The sequence below is a fragment of the Bos taurus genome, chromosome Y (assembly GCF_002263795.3).
Source record: "Bos taurus isolate L1 Dominette 01449 registration number 42190680 breed Hereford chromosome Y, ARS-UCD2.0, whole genome shotgun sequence".
Lineage (NCBI taxonomy): Eukaryota > Metazoa > Chordata > Mammalia > Artiodactyla > Bovidae > Bos > Bos taurus.
Genome location: NC_082638.1, coordinates 22,162,937 through 22,171,527, shown reverse-complemented (window position 1 = coordinate 22,171,527; position 8,591 = coordinate 22,162,937). Strand labels below are relative to the sequence as shown.

Genomic DNA, 8,591 nt, shown 5'->3' with positions numbered 1-8,591 from the left:
ACGTGAGCACATACTTTTTTACATATTAAGATAATTATATGAAAAACAGGTAATATATTTTTAAAAAACATCTCAACATTCAGGTTAATTAAAACTGTTCTTCATGAATTAAAAAAAAAAACACATAAATTACCCATTGGTTTCACTATATTTGATACTATTGAATACTGCTATAATTTAGATTTTTTTGTTTTTAATGGGGATTTTAAATTTGACTGAAATACTTGCTTCAGACTTACTGAAAGTAGAATTAAGGGTTTTTTGTTTTTTTTTTTCCAACTCTTACCTTTAGATTGGGGTGGGGGGTGATGGTTCAGAATCAGATGTGTTCACAGTAATGGATGGTACTTCCACCAATCCTGGTTGAAGAGGTTCCAGTGATACCTGAATAACAACTTTTGTTTCAGGAGGTAATCCTTTTAGCTGCTTAGGCTTCTTAAACATTTGTTTAGCTGTTTAGGCTTCTTGAACAATGGGTCTTGTGCTCCATTTTCTCTTTGTAAGTTAAAAACTGTAGCCAACATTTGGAACACTGGTGAAAACTCTTTACCCAGTGCCCTCTATAATGACACATGTATGGTGTTGCAGTTTTAAAAATTTTGAGACAAAACGGACAAAGCAGATTCTTAGTGTTACCATGGTATGCTTTGAATTGTGCATCCACATCTGCAAAGACTGATGATCTGTAATTGCAAACCTGGCATACATAGGGCATTTCACCAGGCTTATGATTGTCTTTCATGTGCTATAAGAGAACCTGATCTGTCTCAAAGGACAACTCACAGATTTTACAGTCTGCAGAGGGCTTCTGGGAAATGTGAATACTTTCAGTGTGACACTGCAGCTGGAAGGGAGTAGGAAACTGGTGGTGGCAGTGCTGGCAGGAGGTGTGGTTTTTCCAGCTGTCACCTCTCTGCCTTTCAAGTCCCAAATGGTGCTTCATGTGATTCAGAAACTTGACGTTTTTTAGAACTTTCAAGCAGCTGAGGCATTTAAAGGCTGTGTGAGTTTTCGGTTCTGGCTGCCCATCTCCTATACGCTGTCCATAGTAGAAGTCACCAAGTAACACAATCCGATTTCCTTCTGTGGGATCAACAATCTTGTTTTGACTTGCTAAACTTGGAAAGTCAGTTTTTTTCAGCCCATTTTTCCCTAAAGGACTTACAGGCTTACAATGAGCATTGTCCTTTGGAAAAGCTGTTGGATGAGGTTCTCCATTCTGAACATGGCTTAATGAGGTATGAACACTGTCTGGTGTGCTTTGCTCAGTAGTCACTGTATGAAAAATACCAGAAAGGGATAAAGCTAAAGAATGCCCCCTATAATTCCATCACTGTGTTTAGGCCTTTTGGGATCTGTGCTATTTGTTTCAGAAGTGGAAAGTAGCTTTGATACACGAGGACTTTTATTCATATCTCCTGAAGAAACTGCTGTTTCTACTGGAGGCTGCAATGAACCTGTGAAGATAATCAAAGGAGAATATAATTCTGAAACGCTATTAGGCACTATTTGTGGTGAAATATTTTATAATCAGCTTCAGACAAAGGCTCAACAATGATAGGACTATCTGTTGATCTTGATTCAGAATCAGAACCTGACAAGACAGTCCGTGCTGCTGATGTAGGAGTCGCATGACTAACAGGCTGTAATTTGTGAGCATTATCTTTCTTGAAGTGATCACACATTTTTCTCCTTGAACATGAACCTGGGGTAACTCTGTTCAATGTTTGAAATGACTGGTTTTGAATTTGAGGTCATCCCAAAAAAGATCACATCAGCATTTTTATTTACATGTTCTACCCCAACAAAGATCAGTTCAGCATCTTCATCATCTACTTGTTTGGTTTCTCCTACACTTTTCTGTGGTTCTGGCTCTTGTTCTTCACATAACATACATGGTGGTTCCATATTTTAAATATTTTTTTTTATTCTTGAAGGGCGTGGCCACCAATCCCAGTGCTTTCTTTATATAACCTGCCACCTAAGTATAAACATACTACATATTAGTTAAGTACAGAAAAATGCTGTATTTGATTATCTCCAAAACTCTAGGTAGTTATAAACACCATTATCTTACAGATGAAGACACTGAGTATCAAAGAGGCTAAACGACAGCTGAAAAACCTATAAGTCTACATGACTCTAGAATCAGAGCATTGTCCCATGTTGATTTTAATCTCTTCTATTTTAAAAAAAGAAAGAAGGAAAGAAAAGGAAAAAAAAACACAAAACACCACTGATCATTAGGTGAAATTACATGTAAAGGATGAGTATTTTTACAAAAGCACTATTGTACAGTGTTTAGAAACATGGACTTTGGAGTCAAAGAAGATTGAGCTGGAATTCTAAGTTAGCCACACACCAGCTGCATCTTTTTGGGCAAATTTATAACTTTTTAATGTGTTTCTGTATCTTAAAGACAAACATGCTTATTTCTTAGACTTAAAGTTAACAGCTCTTTTAAAAAAGCATCAGCTATTTAATGGCATCTTGTTTTGTAGTAAAATTGGAAGAAAACGTATCTTAAAAGCACATTACAACTGATTCACACATACTAATTTCATAAATGTTAATACAGAAAATAGGTAGCAGATTCAAAGTATAAAGTATCTAGACATAGTTAACAAACAGCATAATTCAATGTCAAGCACTTAATACAGGCCTAGCAAATTGAGAATGAACTCTCTTGATAATCTCACCCCAATTCCACACTGATATATTCTAAATTTCTGCCTCTAATCCTGACTAAACTTAAATCCAACAATGCTTCATCCTTCATTTTACATGTCTCTTCCCCACATAGCATACAAAGTGATGCCAATATTTCTCTAATACCAGTATTATACAGAGACATCACACACACACACACACACACACACACACACACACACACACACCCAATATCCCTTATGAATATAGAGGCAAGAGTACTCAACAAAATACTGGCAAAAAAAATCTAACAACATATAAAAAAGATCATATACCATGATCACGTGGGATTTATGCAGGTGTGCAAAGTTGGTTCATTATATGAAAGTCAATCAACATAATGCCATTTTAATACAATAAAGGACCAAAAACACATATGCTTACAGAAAAAGCATTTCCCTGAACCCAGCACCTTTTCATAATAGGCGTTATAAAAAACACTTAAGGTAGGAGGAGCTAAGATGGCGGAGGAGTAGGACGGGGAGAACACTTTCTCCCCCACAAATTCATCAAAAGAACATTTAAATGCTGAGTAAATTCCACAAAACAACTTCTGAATGCCGGCAGAGGACATCAGGCTTCCAGAAAAGCAACCCAAGTCCTTGAAAGGAGAGAGAAGAAATACAGCTCCACTCACCAGAACACCGACACAAGCTTCCCTAACCAAGAAACCTTGACAAGCCACCTGTACAAACCCACACAGAGCGAGGAAACACCACAATAAAGAGAACTCCACAAACTGCCAGAATACAGAAAGGACACCCCAAACTCAGCAATTTAAACAAGATGAAGAGACAGAGGAATACCCACCAGATAAAGGAACAGGATAAATGCCCACCAAACCAAACAAAAGAGGAAGAGATAGGGAATCTACCTGATAAAGAATTCAGAATAATGATAGTGAAATTGATCCAAAATCTTGAAATCAAAATGGAATCACAGATAAATAGCTTGGAGGCAAAGATTGAGAAGATGCAAGAAAGGTTTAACAAGGACCTAGAAGAAATAAAAGAGAGTCAATATAAAATGAATAATGCAATAAATGAAATTAAAAACACTCTGGAGGCAACAATTAGTAGAATAACAGAGGCAGAAGATAGGATTAGTGAATTAGAAGATAGAATGGTAGAAATTAATGAATCAGAGAGGATAAAAGAAAAACAAATGAAAAGAAATGAGGACAATCTCAGAGACCTCCAGGACAATATTAAACGCTACAACATTCGAATCATAGGGGTCCCAGAAGAAGAAGACAAAAAGAAAGACCATGAGAAAATACTTGAGGAGATAATAGTTGAAAACTTCCCTAAAATGGGGAAGGAAATAATCACCCAAGTCCAAGAAACCCAGAGAGTCCCAAACAGGATAAACCCAAGGCGAAACACCCCAAGACACATATTAATCAAATTAACAAAGATCAAACAAAAAGAACAAATATTAAAAGCAGCAAGGGAAAAACAACAAATAACACACAAGGGAATTCCCATAAGGATAACAGCTGATCTTTAAATAGAAACTCTTCAAGCCAGGAGCGAATGGCAAGACATACTTAAAGTGATGAAAGAAAATAACCTACAGCCCAGATTATTGTATCCAGCAAGGTTCTCATTCAAGTATGAAGGAGAAATCAAAAGCTTTCCAGACAAGCAAAAGCTGAGAGAATTCAGCACCACCAAACCAGCTCTCCAACCAATACTAAAGGATTTTCTCTAGACAGGAAACACAAAAAGAATGTATAAACTCGAACCCAAAACAACAAAGTAAATGCAACAGGATCATACATATCAGTAATTACCTTAAATGTAAATGGGTTGAATGCCACAACCAAAAGACAAAGACTGGCTGAATGGATACAAAAACAAGACCCCTACATATGTTGTCTACAAGAGACCCACCTCAAAACAGGGGACACATACAGACTGAAAGTGAAGGGCTGGAAAAAGATTTTTCATGCAAATAGGGAGCAAAAGAAAGCAGGAGTAGCAATACTTATATCAGATAAAATAGACATTAAAACAAAGGCTGTGAAAAGACACAAAGATGGTCACTACATAATAATCAAAGGTTTAATCCAAGAAGAAGATATAACAATTATAAATATATATGCACCCAACACGGGAGTGCCGCAATATGTAAGACAAATGCTAACAAGTATGAAAGGACAAATTAACAATAACACAATAAGAGTGGGAGACTTTAATACCCCACTCACACCTATGGATAGATCAACTAAACAGAAAATTCACACGGAAACACAAACGTTAAACAATACAATAGACCAGGTAGACCTAATTGATGTCTATAGGACATTTCATCCCAAAACAATGAATTTCACCGTTTTCTCAAGCGCACATGGAATCTTTATGGTACTAGTGAGATATATTTGGTAGGAGCCATTATAAATGTCACTACAAAGTGCCTTTTAAAGAATACAAGAGACTGACCATATGACCTGGCAGCTCCACTCCTAAGAATGTATATTAAAAAAGAAGAAGAACAAAATATTTTTGGAAAACAAAAACATGTAAGTCAACCATGTAGTGCAGGAAGATTAACAACATCCTATAATGGCTGATACTCTTGCCTGGAAAATCCCACAGACAGAGGAACCTTGTAGGCTGCTGTCCATGGGGTTGCAGAGTCGGACAGGACTTAGTGAATTCCTTTTCAATATTTACTTTCATGCGTTGGAGAAAGAAATGGCAACCCACTCTAGTGTTCTTGTTGGAGAATCCCAGGGATGCGGGAGCCTGGTGGGCTCCTGTCTTGTCAGTTCGCACAGTCGGACACAACTGAAGTGACTTAGCAGCAGCAGCAGCAGCATACATGAAAAACCAGGCTTCCCTTGTGGCTCAGCCTGTAAAGAATGTGCCTGCAATGCTGGAGACCTGGTTTCGATCCCTGGGTGGGGAAGATCCCCTGGAGAAGGAAAAGGCTATTCACTCCAGTATTCTGGCCTGGAGAAGTCCATGGGCTGTATAATCTATGGGATTGCAAAGAGTCTGACACGACTGAGTGACTTTCACTACTACTACTATACATGAAAATCAAGAAACTGATGCAGCCACTATTGAAAACAGTAAGCAGTGCTTTTATTATAATAATAATAATACATTTTTTTTTTACTGAAGGGTAATTGCTTTACAGAATTTTGTTGCTTTCTTTGAAACCTCAATGTGAATCAGCCATATGATACATATATCCCCTCCTTTTGAACCTCCTGCCCATCATCTCCTTCCCCGGTATAGAGTTTTTTAAAACTCCAAAAATACAGTTACTATATGATCCCACAGTAACACTACTGGTCATATATCCGGTAAGATGAAAACTCCCATCAGAAAGGAGATATGCACAACAGTGTTTATAGTAGCACAATGTACAGTAGCAAAGACATGGAAACAACCTTAAATGCCCATAGATAGGTGAATGGATAAAGACAGATATATTATGCATGCAATGGAATATTAGCCATAAGAAAGAATGATATAAAGCTATTATTTTCAACATGCTAAATAATTCAGAGAAAGACATGAGGAGCTTAGGTGGGTTCAGGTCACCTTGACACATCCTTTGGACCTCAGTTCATGGGAGGTCTTCATCTTTCCCTCCTGGGTATCTAGAGTCAGCTGTTGTATAACAGCTCTAGAGCCTTGTGGCTTCTGAGTCACCTTAGTCATTTTGAAGACTCACAGTGGTCTACTCCAGAGCCCCTCATATCAGATTAGATCAGTTGCTCAGTCGTGTCCGCCTCTTTGTGACCCCATGAATCGCAGCACACCAGGCCTCCCTGTCCCTCACCAACTCCCGGAGTTCACTGAGCCTCACGTTCATTGAGTCAGTGATGCCATCCAGCCATCTCATCCTCTGCCGTTCCTTTCTCCTCCTGCCCCCAATCCCTCCCAGCATCAGAGTCTTTTCCAATGAGTCAACTCTTTGCAGGAGGTGGCCAAAGTACTGGAGTTTCAGCTTTAGCATCATTCCTTCCAAAGAAATCTCAGGGCTGATCTCCTTCAGAATGGATTGATTGGATCTCCTTGCAGTCCAAGGGACTCTCAAGAGTCTTTTCCAACACCACAGTTCAAAAGCATCAATTCTTCGGTGCTCAGGCTTCTTCACAGTCCAACTCTAACATCCATACATGACCACAGGAAAAACCATAGCCTTGACTAGACGAACCTTTGTTGGCAAAGTAATGTCTCTGCTTTTGAATATGCTATCTAGGTTGGTCATAACTTTCCTTCCAAGGAGTAAGAGTCTTTTAATTTCATGGCTGCCGTCACCACCTGTAGTGATTTTGGAGCCCAGAAAAATAAAGTCTGAAACTATTTCCACTGTTCCCCCATCTATTTCCCATGAAGTGGTGGGACCGGATGCCATGATCTTCGATTTCTGAATGTTGAGCTTTAAGCCAACTTTTTCACTCTCCACTTTCACTTTCATCAAGAAGCTTCTGAGTTCCTCTTCACTTTCTGCCAGAAGGGTGGTGTCATCTACATATCTGAGGTTATTGATATTTCTCCCGGCAATCTTGATTCCAGCTTGTGTTTCTTCCAGTCCAACGTTTCTCATGATGTACTCTGCATATAAGTTAAATAAACAGGGTGACAATATACAGCCTTGACGAACTCCTTTTCCTATTTGGAACCAGTCTGTTGTTCCATGTCCAGTTCTAACTGTTGCTTCCTGACCTGCATACAAATTTCTCAAGAGGCAGATCAGGTGTTCTGGTATTCCCATCTCTTTCAGAATTTTCCACACTGAGCACCCCTATATATACCCTTCCCCAGGTGGCCACACCCTTACACTTTATGAGATCAGCAAGTAACTTCCACAGCCAACTGTGGTCCTGAGTGAGCCTTGACATCACAAAGCCTCATCCTGATACGTCTAGGAGAGGATGGGGAGCAACTCAGAGAAAGTTACCCCTCCCAATTCTTTTAACCACACCCTCTAGCTTCCTAGAGTTTTGGGCCACTTTTAAAATTTCTTATTTTACATGCTCTTTGTCCAGAAGCTTAAAAGGGAAAATTTACGTAACTTTCTTTGTAGTAAACCTCCTGCATGGCTGAATAGACAATAAACACGGAATTAGAAAATGACGATTGTTAAATATTTGGAAGATAGCTGACAAATGATTCATTTACCTTATTTATGCAGAGTCCAACGTTAAAATAAGAAAAGAAGATGAACAACGCAATAGAAGAGAATTGTGAAGTAAACAAGAATACAACGAAATACAAATTACCCAGAAAAAGAAGAGGAAAATTGCCAAAAATCAGGAAGAAATGTCAAACTGACTTGGTAATATAAAAAATGCAAACAAAAACAATAATGGAATGTGATTTCTCACCATGCAAATTACAAATTGCCAAAGTTCAATGAGAAAGTTAATATGTACCAAATTTTCCCTCCAAATGGAGGATGACAAATTGGAAAAGGAATGTTTCAGCAGTGTTGTAAAAGCATAGTGTGACGCAACTTGCTGAAGGTCAATATGATATTATCTAGTAAGTTTATAAATACATAGAGCCACTTAGCAAGACCCTGTTTGGAATTTACATTTCAGAAATATCTCTGCAATTTCACCTGGATTATATATCTAATGCTCACTGCAAAAAAAAAAAAAAAAAAATCCCCATCATCCTAGAGAATTTCTTTGGTACCCTTACCCACACTGTCCTTCCCCATGCAACCCCTGTTCTCAGTTCTATTAGTGTAGATTACTTCTGCTTCATTTAGAACTTCCTTTAAATGGAGCCTAGAGTATGTACACATGTAGTTGCTTAACAATGTTGTGTTGCTTTCTGCTGTACAGCAAATCAAATTAGGTGTGCAATGTATAAACATAACCTCTTTCATTTAATTTCCTTCTAAATTTAGGT

The 8,591-nt window shown here is 38.2% G+C and overlaps 1 pseudogene; it reads right to left on the bottom strand.

The window, feature by feature from the left end:
• Positions 1–369: 369 nt before the first annotated feature.
• Positions 370–1,427, bottom strand: LOC132344645 (zinc finger protein 280B-like; annotated as a pseudogene).
• Between the last annotated feature and the right edge of the window lie 7,164 nt (positions 1,428–8,591).